This window comes from Phyllostomus discolor, chromosome 7, assembly GCF_004126475.2.
Source record: "Phyllostomus discolor isolate MPI-MPIP mPhyDis1 chromosome 7, mPhyDis1.pri.v3, whole genome shotgun sequence".
Taxonomy (NCBI): Eukaryota; Metazoa; Chordata; class Mammalia; order Chiroptera; family Phyllostomidae; genus Phyllostomus; species Phyllostomus discolor.
Genome location: NC_040909.2, coordinates 30,520,929 through 30,536,682, shown reverse-complemented (window position 1 = coordinate 30,536,682; position 15,754 = coordinate 30,520,929). Strand labels below are relative to the sequence as shown.

General features: G+C 55.0%; 1 protein-coding gene across 4 annotated transcripts in view; it reads right to left on the bottom strand.

The window, feature by feature from the left end:
* The window catches only part of BFSP2 (beaded filament structural protein 2), a 67,444-nt gene that overhangs the window by 50,370 nt on the left and 1,320 nt on the right, over positions 1-15,754 (bottom strand). The gene's annotated exons all lie outside the window — the stretch shown is intronic.

Here is a 15,754-nt window from a genome sequence, read left to right as displayed (position 1 = left end):
GAACACGTATGAATGACCCATGGACAACGGTGTGGGGACTGACTGTGGGAGCGGAGGGGTGGGGCGGGCAGAGAAGGGCAAAGGGGGAGAAATTCGGACATTTGTAATAGAACAATAACGTATTTTTTAAAAAAGAAGAAAAAATGAGAGAACATAAAATAATTAGGAAAAGAAAACTAGTGCAGTGATGCACACAGGAGGCCCCTAACATACCCAGATTGAAAGAGACCAGCTGGGACAGGTTGGCTGGGGAAGGCATGTCAGATGTGGGCAGGGGGTGAATGGGGGGAAGGGAGGGGAGGGGAGGGGAGGGGAGGGGAGGGGAGGGGAGGGGAGGAGAGGGGAGGCCTCCAGAGCTCCAGAAAGGGCCTCGCAGGGCAGCAGGGGATGAAGAGAGAGTGAGGTTTGCGGTGGAGTCTGGGCGGGAGGGCGGGACGGATGGGGCAGGATGGACAGGGCAGGAGGAGCAGAGTGTGGACTGGAGAACAGCACCGTGAGGGGCGGAGGCCAGTGCGCAGGTGGCTGCGGAGGTGGGTCCGCTGTGTGAACATGGTCAGTCACTCCAGGCTGCCCGAGCTGCACTTTGTGCTCACCCCAAGGTGGCCCTGCAGAAACGGTTAGCCAGCCCCAAGTTCTGTCTGACATGATGTTTCCTGGGCGCTCACCAATGTCAGAGGAATCTGGGCTCCTGCTGGGGCCTTGTGGAGGCTTAAACCAAACCACAGGCTCTTCTTTTCTGTCTCAGGGGTCTCCGCTGGAGCAGACACTGTCCATGGTCAGCCAGGGCCCCTCGGATTTTGGGGGGGTGTGCTCCGAGGTTCCCTATGATTTCCCCCTCCCACAGTCAGTCCTCACACTGGGCTCTTTTTGGGGCAGTGCCCTTGGGCGGCCAGGGCCCACTTTACGGTTCTCTGGGGCCCGTTCTTCAGCAATGACCGATAGGTGTGGGCTGTGAGAGCCAGCTCCCTTGCCGGAGCTGGGACAACTCTGAGGGGAAACATATTGGCCCTGAGATCCCCCTTGGGGTCAGCCTGAAGCTGGCACTTGGCCAGAGATGGTTCCCTTGCTCCTCCCTCCTGCACAGGTTTCCTCTGGGAGCACCTCTGTAAGGTGCCACCGTTATGGAATCCCAGACCTGGGCTCCGATTCTTGGGGATCCATCTAAGACAGGAGCTCTCCTTTATCCCAGAATCCCTCTGGGTTGGGATGCCTCGACCCTTGGTCTGTCTAGAGTGGAGCTGGGCACGCAGCCTCGGAATCAGACCATCCAAGTTGGAAGTTTGTCTCCATCATTTTTTAGCTGTGTGACCTTGGAAAAGTTATTTAACTGCTCTGTGTCACAGTTTCCTTATCTTTCTAAAGGAGGCCATGAAAGGATCCACCTCATAGGGTTGTTGTGAAGTTAAATGAGGTAAGGTATGTACAAAAGTCTCAGAATTAACTGCAGCATATAGTAAGTGCTCAATAAATGTTAGTGTTGTTAGTCTCCACTGGAAGGAACTAAAGGGGCACTTAAGGAATGTCAGGGACTGGATATGCTTTACCCCTGAGCCTGGGTCTGCAAACCAGGCTGATTTGATAAAGGGAACAAGCCATTCTCTGTTATGTGGACAATAGCCTCAGTGTATTGCAATAGGACAGAATGGATGGGTGAGTGGATCGGCAGGGTGGTTGTCACTGGTATTCTACTGAAGGAACGATAAGAGAATCCTCATTCTTCCTTTGCCTGAGGTTCCACCCCTCCCCCACGGCAGGCTGGCTGAGCTGCAGGAAGTGGGTTGGGGCTCTGTGTCTGGGAATGGGACTCTAGCAGGGAGAGCATTAGGGAAGGACAGAGAAACACTCGCACACTCTAGTGTTGACATCAGCAAGAAAGAGAGTACAGGACTCAAAGTGCCAGACGTGGCATGGAAACCGAGGTTCCCACCCTGGCTCTGGTTTCCAGTCCTGGCTCTGGTATTTCTCTTCTCTGGGCCTCAGTCCCCCCATATGTAAAAGGGGGCAATAGACCCATTCTACTCACTCCAAGGGAGCCTGAGAGGACCTAGGGAGACACAGCAGAGGTCATGCTGGGTACTGTGCACTGCCTGGCACCGGAATCCCACCCGTGGCACCAAAGTGAAGGTTGGGAGAGCATTGCAGTAGCCTAGACAAGACTGTCCTCAGGAAGCCCCTAGAAGGGCGCCAGCCTGGAGACCCGAGGTCAGTAAGTCCAGCACAGCTGCAGTTTTTCTCCACACGAGACAGCTGACTGAAATAGGAGTCATGTTATCTGGAAAGTTCCTTGCTTGAAACACCAGCATCACGCTCAGTATGGCATAACCCTTCCACGAGAGGCAGCGGGAAATGAGCCTGTCCGAAGCGGAAGCAAAGTCCAGCCTCCCATCTCTCGCTCAGGACAGGGCACGGCCCACGGATGAGCAGAGTGCCAGCCCCCTGTAAGTGACGCCTCCCTCGCCTCACACCTCCCCACACCTGCTCGGTGTGCCTGCCCCTGTGAGACAGATGTTCGAGCAGGAGGCCAGAGCCGGGCTCCAGCTGCCTCCCACACCGAGGGCGGGGCCTCTGCAGAATCCTCTGCCCCCTGCTTCCAGCAAACCTCCACTTGGACATATCATTGCAGTTTCAGAACTCGACGGGCTCCCTGGAGGGTGAAGGCACAGAGAGGCAGGCATGAGGGCTCGTCCTCAGCCCAGAGCAGGCCCTTCACCCCTGAGAGTCCAGCGGCAAGGACTCCTGGGAAGACGATGGGCTTTGGTGAGACAGGGCTTCCAACCCTGTCTTTGTCCCTTGGGGATATGTGATGCTCTAAAAGTCCCCCTATTTGTGGAATGGGGATTGATTGATTTGTGGAATGATTAAAAGACAGGTATGTGTAGCAGGATGTTCAACTGCCTGAGCTGAGGCTGGGAAGTCACTCCGCTGCTCTCGGAGTGGCCAGAGGCGCAGCCGTCCTGGGAGCAGCAGGAGTGGAACCTGGGGCAGCATGGAGGCTGGGCTCATCTGAGAGGGGTCCTGCCCATGAGGGGGAGGGGGTGCCAGTGGGGAATCAGCTGGAGGCGGAGCTTCTCTGTGCAGTTGGTCCAGTGGGGGAGTCTCAGAAGAAATGTGTCTCCAACAGAAAGAGTCTGGTTTAAGCTCTAGCCAGACCCAGATAACATGAGGCGAACTTATAACAGTCTCTTTTTCTAAAGGAAGAACTGTCCTGCCCTCCTCTCTGATCCTTCCTGCTTGCACTTCCACTGTCTTGGGAACAGCAGTGGGGGCTAGAGCTGAAGCTCCTCCCACTCCCCTCCTAGGTGCCGGACCCTGCCTGGGCGCAGGGGAGAAAGTGAGGGTTAATGTGTGGAGTAATACATCCTATCTACTGAATTGAGACTGTATTTTGTGACTTGAATTGCATGAAATTTTCAGTTCTCTACAAGAGAGCAGAAAAATCAAGAGTCCATTCACACTTACATCCAGAGGGTAGGAGACAGTGTTTACCTCCCAGCAAAGCTACTTTCATTACAGTATAGCTCGTGAGTCCTTCCTGTCCAATGCACTTGGCCTCCCTTCCTTGCCCAGCACTGTGCTGGGCACATGGCGGGCCCTCAACAACAGATTTATCTCTTCATCATCCCTCTTAGAGCTCCAGGTCCCAGAGTTGGAACATTCTGACTCTTGAATATTTGGAGAACCACAGTGCCTGGGGCAGAGTGCACTCTCCTTCAGGGCCTGATGCATAAACATCCTAAGCCTGAGTTCTGTGCAGCCCCACTGCAGCCACCACCACAAATGTCACACTGTTGAGACTGCTGGGGAGGAAAGAGGTGGGGCCAGCACGTGCCAACACCCCACTTGCATGTGCCGCTAATTACTCCCACAGATGGAGGAGCCACGGCCTAACCTCTGACACGGATGAAGACTTTTCCCTCTTGTGTTATTCTCTTTTTACAAAAACCCTCACCTGATAATATGTTTATTTTAGAGAGCAAGGAAGGGAGAGGGGAGGGAGAGAGAGAGGGGGGAACATAGATGTGAGAACAACTATAGGTTGCTTCCTGCGAATGCTCCCCAATGGGGGATTGAACCTGTCACCTTTTGGGGATGGGATGACACTGCAACCAACTGAGCCAACGGACCAGGTTATGCTATTCTCCTTTAAGCTTCAAAAGGACCAGGAGGGGGCCATGATGGAAGACGGGAGGTATTAGGGACTTGGTCCAAGTACCTGGTGACCTGGCACTGGGTGGAACTCAGGACCCCTGACTCCACACTCAAGCTCTGACCTAAAACTCAAAGCCACTGAAAAAAAAAGAAAAAGAAAAGAGAAGGGGGTTGGTTTCTTCCATCACAAATGGAAGCAGAAGAGAAAAAGAACAGACTTGCTGGCTAATATATGCCAAGTCTCAGCATGGAGTGAAATTTTATGGTTGATTTATAATCCAGGAAATTGGAAGCTGTCGTGGAAATTCTTACATGAAGGCAGTGACTGCAGGACGGCATGAATTGTGTGGCTGGTCCCTCATGATCAGGGTAGCTTCCCAGTGAAGGGATAATTATAGACACCCAGACTTGACACAAATAATATTTTGCAGCTGGGTAACGGTGTCAGACAATTCCCAGGGAAGCCAGAAGGTGGCGCCACTTGCCAAAAGAATGGGACCAGAGGCAGCTGCCTGGGACTCTCCCATTTCCAAGGGCGACCCCCACCACTCTGATTTGGGAGGCCACTTTTGGATTTCTGCCACAAAGTGGGATGCTTCTGACAAACCAAAGGTCCACCCCTTATTGCCCCTGTGCAAATGCTCATCCCTTCTCCCTGGGGTACCGCAGAGTTGCCTGGGCAGATGGTAGCAGGAAGGCCATGTAATCCAAGGAGTTATCATTTCAACTACTACAAACAACAACAGCAATTACTGCCACAGTTTATTGAGTGCTGACCAAGGGCAGACACCCTGCTACGTGCTCTAAGTGAATGATTGGATTTGATTCCCACGGCGATCCTGTAGGGTAAATATCATTATCCTTATTTCTCAGATGAGAACACTGAAATCCAGAGAGGTTAAGGCATTTGTTTTAGGTCCCAAGGTTGGCCAAACACAAAGCCAGAATCTGAATTCAGTTCTTTTGGTTTCCTCTAGAGCTTGTGCCATTACTCACTGTGATCTTCCCTCCCTCCCTCCACCCCATCCTTCCCCTCTGTGTGCTGGGTGTGAGGTTCAGGAAGGTCCAGACTACACCTCTGCTCTGGGGGGTCCTCGCTGTAACTCGCAGACCCAGGACGACTGCGGGGCGGTGGGAGCCGTGATAGCGGTAAGCATGGGACGGGAGTCGGGGGTGGGGCGCTCGCTTGCACCCAGCATGGCTTTAGGTCGGGTGCCATGCTGGGGGGCTACTCAGGCTGGCAATTCCAGCTGTTTGTTGGCTTAATTTATTCTGGGTTTTTGTAATCCTGGATCAGGTGTCGGCTTTGCTCTCTCTCAGTAACCCCCCTGTCTAGCCAATTTCTCCCTTCACTGCCATTTGGCAAGACCTGGGATATATTCTGGCAGGTGTGTGTGTGTGGGGGGGGGGACTTTCGGGGGAAGGGTGGTTAATAAAACTGCTGCTTCATCAATGTTTGGGCACGGGCTACCACCTGACCCTCGGAAATGAAGGAGGTGGCACATTACTGAAACTGAATGTCCTGGTGGCAGCCAGCCAACCAGCTGAGCCACAAAGGGCTGGGGACCGTGGCTCACCAGAGGACCTCGGCTCCTCTTTAGGAGATAATGAGGAGCAGTGACGGGAAAGTCCAGGGCCTGAGGCTGGCGAGATCAGAGTTCCATCCTCTCATTTTACGGCTGAGAAGCCTGGAGGCGAAGAGAATTGCCTCGGGCGTGCAGACAGTCAGCAGCCACAGTGAAGACAGACACGGGAGCAGCTGCACCTGGTCTCGCCCGTCTGTGAAGAGCACCGTGAAGTGACCACCTGCTCACTGCTGCCGCCGCAGGAGTGATGAAAGGGAGTCTGGCCTACTCCCCGCGCACCTGCAGGGGGATGTCAGTCTGATCCAGGGCCGTCATCTAACAATCCAGGAGACTGGAGTTGAAAGAGGGGGTAACTCGCCCAAGGTCGTGCAGCCACTCCGTGACACTGTGTTTCTCTGTCCGCAGCCCTCTCTCGGGCTCTCGGCACTGTGGCTTTCCTTTCTGAACCCCAAGCCCCACGTGGTTTGGTAAGATTTGGGATCTGAGTTCAAGTGCAAAACCAAGTAAGGGTGAAGTGGATTAGGTGCAGAAATACCAGTATTTCTGGAACCTTTTAGAACAAAATTTGAGCAAGCAGGACAACATGTGGGAAATCAGGACTGCTATGTGAAAAACAATAGTTACTTTGTGGGTGGAATTGGGTACCACCCCAGAGATATGCTGGTGCCCTAACCCTCCAGTGAATATCTATGGGCCTGCCCTTATTGGGAACCACGCCTTTGTAGATACAATCAGTGAGGATGAGGCCATGACGGCGGCCCTAGTCCAGTGTGATGGTGTCCTTTGAAGAGGCATATTTGGACACAGGCACACAGGGAGAATAAAGGCAGAGAGTGGCATAGTGTAATGCATTCACAAACCAAGGAATGACAAGGGTGGCCAGCCACCACCAGAGGACAGAAGGGAGGGAGGCGTGAAGCAGGTTTTCCCTCAGAGCCCTCAGAAAGCCATCAGAAGCAATCAGCCCCACAGACGTCTTGAACTTGGACTTCCAGCCTCCGGATGGGGGAGAGAATACATTTCAGTTTTTTTTAAGCCACCCAGTTTCAGTATTTTGTGGCAGCCCAAGGAAAAGACTAGTGTTTTCTCTTATTGATTAATTTGCTGGGCACTTCCGTTTGTTGATTGAATCAATATTTATTGTGCATCTGCTGAGCACCAGACACTGTGCAGGGTGCGAGAGGAAGAGCAGGGAGGGAGGGAGCCTACGTGCCTGCCTTCCTGAAGCTGACCTTCAAGGTCACCTGCCCTGTCTCTCACAGCCCTCACTACAATCCTGGGGGATCAAAAGGGGTCATTCTTGCTGAACTTAGAGGTAAGGAAACTCACTCTTAGGGGTCAGTAACCAGCCCGGGGCCTCGCTCCTGGCTGGGATGAAGCTGGGCCTGGACTTCATCCAGGATAAAGTGGATGAAGGATGCAGGTGGGCTCTGTGTGAGCCACCACCCGGGTCTCCCTCACAGCCTAGGGGCGTGCCCGCGGAGACAGACATCCAAGGGGGGAGAAGGGCGAGACGGGCAGGAGCCTGGGCCCGGAGATACGTCCTGCTCGACATTTCCAAGGCACAGAGTGGGCCCAGCCTCCAAAAGCCACGCACAGTCTGAGACACTACACTCAGTCCCTGGCCTCGCGGGTCCCCAGGGATGTGTGTGAGGCTAGAGACCCCACCCAGCCAGCTCTGCTCCCGCAGCCCTGCCTCCCACCGCTGAGCATGCGGGGTCGCACAGCCGGCAGGGAGGCCTCAGCGCTTCACTGGCACAGGAGAGCTCACAGAGTGCCAACGGTAACCAGGCAGGGTCACCCTGTGATGCTGGTGGGAAGGGACAGAGACAAGACCGCACTGTGATCCCACTGAACAGAGTGGTAAGGATGCTCTGCAACCACAAAACCGGCACTCCCCCTCCAGCCGGCACAGGTGACGGGCGGCTGCTCACGGCAGCTCTGTCCTGCCCCGTTCCTCCCGTCTCCTGGGTAAAGTCTGGGATGGCCAGTCATCCCACGGCCCTCAGTCCCTGACAGCACCACATGCAGAACAAAGCCTTGCTCCTAAACTTTCCCCAAACTGCCCAGCACCAGCCCAAACTTCATACCGGCCTCTTCCAACTCCCTCTTCCTGAGCCATCCCAGGTTCCCCGAGTGTGCCCCCCCACCCCCGCCCCCGCCGCAGCACACGAGCAGGCCAGACCTTGCCCCCCTATCAGTGTGCTCTCCATGGTCTGCCTGGCTCTGACATGCGCCCACCGCGCCTGCAGACCCAGGATCCAAGGCGGTTGGTGTTGGGGACCCCTCCCACCTTGTACCAGGAACTCTCAGCTCTTCCAGTAGCCATGGAACGAGGTGACGGTGGCAGGTGGTCAGATCACCCTGCAGGAGACACAGGTCTCTGGCAAGGACTGTGGGTTTTAGGGGGAGGCCACCTGCCACTGATGTGGTGCCCACCTCCCGTGGTGGAAGGGTGCACCTCAGGGGGGTCCCTAAATGCTGCTCAGATAAAGACACCCTGCCTCCAGGGCTTGCTGCTCAGCACATTTTTCTAGGCATTAAAATCACTGAGAAAGAAAAAGAGAAACCCCCGAGGGGCTGCAAAGCTATTAAACTTTCAAGTCCCAGTTCTGAGCAGCCGACAAGCGGGCCGCCACCCAGCCTCCTGTGTCGCGGTTATTAGCTCCAGCGTCCGCGAGCTTGAGTAAGGATCAATCGCTGCTTCTGACAGTTTCCTCCAAATTAAAAGGGGCAGAGGAGAGGAGACACAGGAGGCCGCAGCGCAGAGTTTCAACTCCTCACAGAGAGCAGCCGTGGCTGACTATACTCGTAACTCCTATCCGTGGGCCCTCAAAGTGTATGCAAACCCATTTACCCTTGGGGGCCTGGGGCTCGAGACAGGACTGGTACCGGTCATACAATGAGCACAGCAGGAGGCTTTTAATAATGTTCGGGGGCAGACACAATGCTGACTTGGTCCTGGCGGGGACCCTGACTCAGCGAGGAACTCCGTCTCTGTGGGCCTTGGCTTCTTCGTCTATAAAATGGGTGTTACGGGCCGAACCGTGTCCCCCTGCAGATTCCTGCGGTGAAGTCCCCACCCCCAGCACCTCGGACTGTGACTGTGTTTGGAGATAGGGTCTTTAAGGAGGTCGTTCAGGTAGGACAATGCCACAAGGGCGTCCTCGTAAGAAGAGGAAATGTGGACACGTGGGAAGGGGAGAAGATGTGAGGACGCAGGGAGGAGATGACCATCTATACGCCCGAGAGGCCGCAGCAGAAACGACCCTGCTGCCATCCCAATCTCAGACCTCGGGCCCCCAGGACCGTGAGAACACAGATTCCTGTTGTTTGAGCCACTCTGTCTGTGACACGTCCTCCTGGCAGCCCGGGCCGACTAATCCAGGGGGCACAGCCACCCCCTGGGCCACGCGAACATTGCCGAGAGGATCGGATGAGACAGGGAGTAGTAGAACTTCCTGTTAGAACTCAGCATCTGAGGACTGCAGGTCATAGTGAAAAGTGTGGGTGCTTTAGTTTTATTACCCAAGCATGTGATTTTGTTAGAGGACATGGGAGGGGAACCTGTGCCCCTCCAGGGGGTGGCTGGGGTCTGGGCAAACCACCCAGGAATTCAGCAGCCTGCCCAGGGCTGCTCGCTGGAGTCAGTGCCAGGCAGGGCTGGCCGTGGGGTGCAGACGCCACCCTGGGGGTCCCAGGTGCTGCTAGGCACCTGCAGGGGGTCTGAAACACTGAGGGGGCAACTCACTTTGCAGGCAGTGCTCCTTAGAGACAGGCAGCGAACTCCAGAGATGCCCGGGAGCTTCCTTTTCTCCTCTTATTACTCCTCCCAACGACCCAGGACCCGCGAGAAGGCAGTTTCCACCTTCATTACGCAGCTAAACACACCTAGTCCGTTAAGTTAATAACCTTCCTTTTCAGAGTTGGCTGGCAGCAGCCCTGCTGAATGGGTGCTTACGGGGAGGGGTGGGAACGAAGACGATGAAGATGCAGCACAGGCAAGGCCAGGACGGTGCCTGGAAGCCCGGGCAGTTCCGTCCGAAGGAGCCGCTGGGGAGGGGCGAGTGGGAGGGGCACCGGCGCTGGGGGCGGGGTGGCGAGTGTGGGCAGTTCGGAATCCCGGCGCTTCGCCTCCCGCACACCTTGGCCTTGAGTCGGCTGACGGTGGGGGAGGGTGTTTTCTAACTCTCGTCCTTTCTCCATGTTGTAGTGTTTCCCCTAAGACTTACTTCAATGATTACTCACTGGTCCTTGAAATAAATAACTACAAATTACAAGTTGTTTTTCAACAGCAGGTCAGTTTGGGGACGGCGTTTTCCACTCCTCGCGCACGGCTTTTCATTACCCGCTGAGAGCAGCTGAAATCGTTTCCCGTTTCTGCTGAAGAATGCATTTGTGACCGTCAGCGCTGCTAGCTCGTCTGCAGCCAGATAAATGAGTCTTTATGTGCTTTTCCCCAGCCAGACGGACGGCAAACTGGGCTTCATTTTCCTAAATTGCGCCCTCCACGTCGACGGATCGGCACAAACCCTCTGGGGGGACGCGGGGCCCCGGCTGACGTTCCGCCTGGTTCAGCCAATTCCTCCCCTAATTCCCCGTAACGAGCCGCCGCGTTCGTCCAGACACTCGCACCAGCTGCCGGGCTTCACCCGGGCCGCCCCCCGCCCCGCCCCCCACCCTGGACCGGGCCGGACTGCCAACCCCCGACCTCCCTTTCCCCCACGTAACAAGTTGCTGGCAGGAGTTTTATTCATTATTTCATTTTTGTTGAAAGGTAAATCATCATAACAGTGCCAAAAAAAAAAAATAAAAAAAATAAAAAATAAAAACCGCGCAGAGCCCGGAGTAAGCCTGCCGCTGGTGGGGCCCAGTCCCCTGGCCCTCGCACCTCGCACCGGGAGCCAGGCCACAGACCGGCTGTGCGTCCAGACAGCCCCCCCTCCCGCCTTGTTAAAACGACACAAGGGGTAGCCCTGGCCGTGTGGCTCGCTTGGGTGGAACGTTGTCCCTCCCAATAGCCAAGGTTGTGGGTGTGATCCCCTAGTCAGGGCACACATGAGAAGCAACCAATGAATGCATAAGCTAGTAAAACAACACAAGTAGTAGCAGAGCGTAGGTGGGTTTTGCAGCCTGCGGTTTGCTCTGAAATTCGCACTGGTGCTGGTTCCACCTCCAAGTAGGACGAGCTTCCCTGTTTTGTCCTTATGGCAGCCGAGGATCCTGCGGTGTGGTTCAGCTCTCTCAGACCTGCAGCTGATACTGGAGAAGCAGGATTTTAAAGCGACTCTTTGCCCCTCATTTCAGAGTTCTGATCAGAAACCCGAGCGCCTGGTTCGGTTCTGTGTGCAGCCTCGAGGCCCACCCGTTTGGTGGCCGCCCGTGGGGCACTGTGACGGACTCTCGGAGCAGACAGGTGGAGGGGACCGGCAGTGACCTGGGGCCACTAGGCGCTCTCAGTGGCGAGAACTGCAAAACTCTTGGCATAAACGACGCCACCCAGCCCCCCGCACGCGGGGACCTGACTGAGCTCTGGCCTGGCCTCTGTCAGCCGCAGACCAAGGCCCGAGATAGGCCAGCCTGTGGGAGAAAGCCCAGGTTCCCCGGGTAATTTACTGTTTACTCCGGGGTCAGAACCTCCCAGGGGTCCCTGACCTCTGTTTTCTTAGACAATTACTCTAGGAGACCTGGAATTGTGCATCCTTCCTCTGCCTCTCTGAGATATGTCTCCTGGGCCCTAGAGCGTGTCCTCGGGACATCTGCGAGGAAGCCCCCCTGCCCCCCAGTTCCCCGGAGGGGGGATGCTGGCTGCGGTGGGCACAAGGCTGGCTGCAGTGGGCGTCCAGCTCCCTGCACTCTCCTCAGAAGGACAGGGGAAGAGTGTTTCTCCTCCGGGTCAGCTCCGGTGAACAAACACAGATGGCCTAGTCACATAAACTGCCCCCTCTTAGCCTCCTTCAGAATTTTTTTTTAGCCCACCCCTGTGTTTCAAAAGCCTTCAGTTCCATGCCCTCGGGCTCCGTTCTGAACGCAGTCTCCCTCTGTTACCACGGTGGCCCGAACAAAGTCCCTCTGGCCAATGTTAACAAGTGGCCAGTGTAGGGTTTCTCTTACATAGCAGCCGGGACATCTCTGCCCCACACGCAGACGGCCACACCCTGTCCAGACACCCAGCCTTTGTCCACGCTGGGCCCTGGGCAGGAGGGCCATCTCCTGGCCCTTGGTGTCTTACATGTCGCCTCTGCTTCCTGGTCCTCGATCAGGACCAGGCAAGGCCTCACTTCTTTCCTGACCCCCCGCCACACATGTGGGTTGAGCAACTCATGAACGCTTTATGGAAACACTGCTACTTTACCACTCATTATTTCATGTCTGGATCTCCAGGGTTATTCCGCAGACTTTAACTGGGCGTTGACTAGGCACCCGGAAATTTACATACATAATTTCATTATATGTAAACAACCCTATGAGGTAGAAATTCTATCTGCATTTTTGTTTTGAAAAGTTCAAACTTACACAAAAGGAGAGACTGGGGTAATGGATTCCCACACACCCATCAGCCAGCTTCCATGACTGTAAACGAAGACCTATTGTATTTCATCTAAACCCCTCAATTTTCCACTGTGCCTCAGAGTAGATTGAACAAATCCTAGATACTGCATTAGTTCTCTTTCAGGTATTTCAGTATATATTGCTAACTTGTAAAGATACTTGACAAGAGCACATAACTTCACAAGCATTACCGCACCTAAGTTAGTAACAATTCCCCAATATCATTAAATGCACAGTTCATTTTCCCTCATGTTTAGTCTGTATTTTTTTAAGTTTGTTTGGCTAATGGTTCAAATAAAGTCCATGTCAAAGGCTCCGTGTGTCAAGTTAGTCCCTTTCAATTTATAGTTTTCTCCACTCCATCTCTCCGCTCCCCCACCTTGTAATTGTTACTTGTTGAAAAGATTGGGTCTTGTGAGTCCTACAGTTTCCCGCAGTCTGGGTTTTGCTGATTTCATCCCTGTGGTATGGACACAGGAGGTGGGGCCTGTCTGAGCTGAGGCTCTAAGTCCCTGACACACAGACACACTCCACTGTCCCCTCGACTTCACCTACAAAAACAAATTCTCACATGAAGTCATTCAGGATTTCAAGATGGCGACTATAGAGCCTTAAACTCCAAGTTCAGCCCTCTGAGCACTGGGCCCTAAAGGATGGTGGTGGTCACACACCTGTGAAGCTGGCCCTGACCCTAGTTCTTCCAAGGCTCTCACAGGTACACAGTGAGTGACGAGGGAGGAGTCCCCCCAACCCCAAGGACTGGTTTCCTGACCCCTGCCACATGAGGGACTGGCTGACTGGGGGTCTAGGCCTCCATGACGAGGCCCAGGAAGGCAGCAGGCCTCACTCCCCAGCGGGAGGGGCATTGTTTCTGAGTAGCCAGAAGTGTGGCCTTCCGTCTGGGGATGCACAGGGCTGAGGAGGGAGCTGGGTCCCTGTGGCTGCTGGGAGGAGGACAGCATTAGGGGTGGAGGCCCTGAAGGCGAGGCATGGCCTTCAGCAGCCAGTCCTTGGCCAGAGGTCCAGCCCGGGGGACAGGCACTCTGACTCTGGACGGCCTGTTTGCATGCACACAAGGGTGCACAGTTCCTGAAGCCCCTTCCTGCACCTTACTTCATTTCCTGCTCACAGCGACCCTGGGAGGTGATCATGCATTTTGAAGGTGGGGAAAGGGGGACATGGGGCAGAGAAGTGCTTGGTCTGAGTCGGTGGCAGAACCAGGATTAGAAGGGAGATCAGCTCCTGGCTGAGCGTTGATCATGTACGTGGCTCTAGGTGCCTGTAGTGCCGGGAAGCACACGGTCTTCCTAAGCTGTTAGACACTGATATTACAGGCACATGGCACTCAGCTACCCCCCTACCCATTCTGCAAAATAGATACAGTGGTCCTGATCCCCAAACCACAGCCAAGGGAACAGGCCCAGAGAAGTTAAGTGCCTGACCTAAAGTCATCCAGCTAGGGGTCACAGAGCCAACACCCAAATATCAGTTCACCTGACCCCCAGTTTGAGTCTTTTCAGTCCCCTCCCTGTGGAGGACAGTCTGTCCTTGCCTGAGTGGGCTTAGCGTGTGAAGGGTGGACATGCAAATGACCGCGGGACAACAGGGTAGCTGCGCAGTGGATGTGGGTGCCGGCTGCCGTGAAGTCACAGAAGGAGCAGGAAGGCATCACAGAGCAGCAGCAGGGGGCGCTGGTGTGGCCCAGTCAAAGGGCTGGCTTCAGAAGGGCCTCGTGGACTGAGACCAGGGTCATGGATCACGGTGTCCAGTCAGTGATGGCCAGTCTAGAAGGGTTTGGGGCAGCAACACAGTGTAGCCAAATCCCACGTGTCCAAGAGGCACTGTGGTGGCTGGTTGGGGCATGGGCAGGGAGGGCAGGGGCCAGCGAAGCCATCTCCCAGGCACGTGTCAGGGCCTGGAGGGGGGCGGGCAGTGCCAGTCAGTTTTGCAATAACAACAAAAGAAAATCTTGTGTTATTTCTCAAATGTGTAGCATTTTCTTTTGCTCTTTGTCACAGAACAAATATTAATACTGGAAGGCTGGGCTGTGTGACACAGATAACTCCACGTTACAGTTTTAACTGTACCTTCAAGATCTTGTTTAAACAAACAAGAAGAGAGAGAGAACTCTGTATTCATCGCTAGGATGTCAGTTACAGTCACTGAGGAGGAAATGGCCTTCATTTGGGACTCTGATGGCCTGTGTCCTAGTGAACCTCTTGGCATCTGGCCTTCTCCCCTGTGGTGCCAGGGCTGCACTGCTCTCCCTGGGCGGTGTCTAGTCTGCAGTCCCCCTGAAGGCAGGAATCAGGTAACTTACTGACTCACAGGTTTGCTGGACTATCCGTGGCATTATTATACTCATTTTATAGGTGAGGAACTGAGGCTCAGAGGGGCTGAGTGAGTTGCCCAGGCCCCTGTGGCCTGTTGGAGCCAGACTGAGGCAGTATCTGCTGAGTTCTGTGGCCATGCTTTTTGACCTGGGAACCGGCTTGCCTGACTTCTTGTGAAAAGTCGGTGTGCACCGGAATGCAAGAAATCGCCCTGCAGGTGCTGAAAGATGGCCTGTGCAGGGATGTGCTGGTGGTTTACGGGACACACATTTGGAACCGGGACCGCTGCAGTCAGTCATGGAGGGGCAGCTGCCTCAGACTTGGTGGCACTAAGGCCCAGGCTGCTCTCCACCGGCCCTCCCTCCACTCAGCTGGGTGTGAGTGGAACTGCAGCTCCAGGGCAAAGCAGGAAGGACAGCGTGGCAGGTCCTGCGCTGCCAGCTGGGCGCTGACTGACAGTGAAGCAGCGGCATGCTGGGATGAAATGGATGGCGGGGGAGGGGTGGGGGGCGCAAGGGGAGCCCCTGAGTGTGTCTGCTCAGCATCACCCAGCCACACACATGAAGGTTTGTGACCTGGTCTTGGGGGGCTGTGTGCCGGGCCCCAGGGGGCAAGGGGTCTGAGGTGGCAGGTCCTGGCTGGGTGAGAGGCTGCTTTAGTCCCGAGGGACCCCAAGGCCGGCATGCTTGGCAGGGGGAGGAGAGAAGGCAGCCACCCACACAGAGACAGATGAGCTGTGCCCTGCTGGCTGGAGGCCCAGTGCCGGAGGCTCTGGCGGCAGGCCCGATGTGACGGACAGGCTGGGAGCTCTGCAGAAACCTCCCTGCGAGCGGGTCCTGACCGAGCGAGGGACAGAGGAAACCTCTGCATCCCACCCTGGCCAATGAGACAGCCGCTGGCCACATGCGGCCATTTAAAGTAACAAAGATCAAACGAGATACACAACCTCAATGCCTCATTCTCACTAGCCACATTTCAAGTGCTCGGGAGCCGCTTGTGGCTGGTGGCGGCCAGGATGGGCAGTGTGGACGCAGGACATTTCCATCATTGCGAAAAGTTCTATTGGGAGGTAAACTGTCTCATTACTACTTTTTCTATTGATTACATGTTGGAGTCACACTTAGAATATGTTGA